The following is a 1,285-nucleotide window of genomic DNA, read 5'->3' on the forward strand; positions in this document are numbered from 1 at the left end:
TGTGTGTGTGTGTGTGTGTGCGCGCGTGTGTGTGTGTGTTCAGGGGAGACTGAGTCAGCCTGTGTGTGTGTGTGTGCGTGTGTATGTACAGGGGAGACCGAGTCAGCCTGTGTGTGTGTTTACGTGTGTGCATATGTATGAGAGAGTGTATAGTGTAATGGAGTCCCCTGTAGTGTGACATGACCCCAAGGTCCTGGTTGAGGTCACCCCCAATGGGGACTGAACTTGGCTACCAGCCTCTGCCTGGCCACTCTGTGTTGTTGCCTGTCCCGAAGTCCACCTTGGAGGATGGTCACCCAAAGGTCTGAGGCCAAGTGTCCCTAACGGCTGAAGTGTTCCCCAGCTGGGAGGGAACACCCCTGCCTGATGATTGTTGTTGTGTGCACAACAGCCTGACCTAACACTGGGACACAGACAGACTTTCACCTCACAACTTCAATATTGTTAAAAGCTATCTTGAGAATTTTAAAAATCACACAACACCAGGTTATAGTCCAACAGGTTTAATTGGAAGCACACTAGCTTTCGGAGCAACTGCAATTCTCTTGCTATAAATTCTGTGTTTAATGATCCTGCTCCACAACCACCTGATGAAGGAGCAGCGCTCCGAAAGCTAGTGCTTCCAAATAAACCTGTTGGACTGTAACCTGGTGTTGTGTGAGTTTTAACTTTGACCTACCTTTGTGTGTTTGACTCTCGCTCTCTCTCTTTTTCTTTGTCTGTCTGCTTCCTCCTTTCAGTTTAGCTGCCTCTTTCTCTCCAACTCCTGCCTCAATTTGTGGGCGGCACGGTGGCTCAGTGGTTAGCACTGCTGCCTCTCAGCGCCAGGGACCCGGGTTCAATCCCAGCCTCGGGCGACTGTCTGTGTGGAGTTTGCATGTTCTCCCTGTGTCTGCGTGGGTTTCCTCCCACGGTCTAAAGATGTGAAGGTGAGGGTGGATTGGCCATGGGAAATTGCCCCATACTGTTCAGGGATGTGCAGGCTGGGTGGATTAGGTAGGTAGGGCAATGGGTCTGGGTTGGTTACTTTTCGGAGGGTTGGTGTGAACTTGTTGGGCCGAATGGCCTGTTTTCACACTGTAAGGGTTTATGACCCGTTGTTTTCTTACTCCCTCTCTCCATTTCTTTTCATTTCTCTCTCTCTGTGCCTCTATTGTTCCTTTCTCTCTACATCTTTCTTTCACCATCCCCCTCTCTCTATATTTTTCTTTGTCTCTCCATCTTTCTTTCTATCCCTCCATCTCTCTCCTTCTCTGTCATTCTCTCTCTCCATCTTTATCAGGTT

This window comes from Chiloscyllium plagiosum, unplaced genomic scaffold, assembly GCF_004010195.1.
Source record: "Chiloscyllium plagiosum isolate BGI_BamShark_2017 unplaced genomic scaffold, ASM401019v2 scaf_5731, whole genome shotgun sequence".
Lineage (NCBI taxonomy): Eukaryota > Metazoa > Chordata > Chondrichthyes > Orectolobiformes > Hemiscylliidae > Chiloscyllium > Chiloscyllium plagiosum.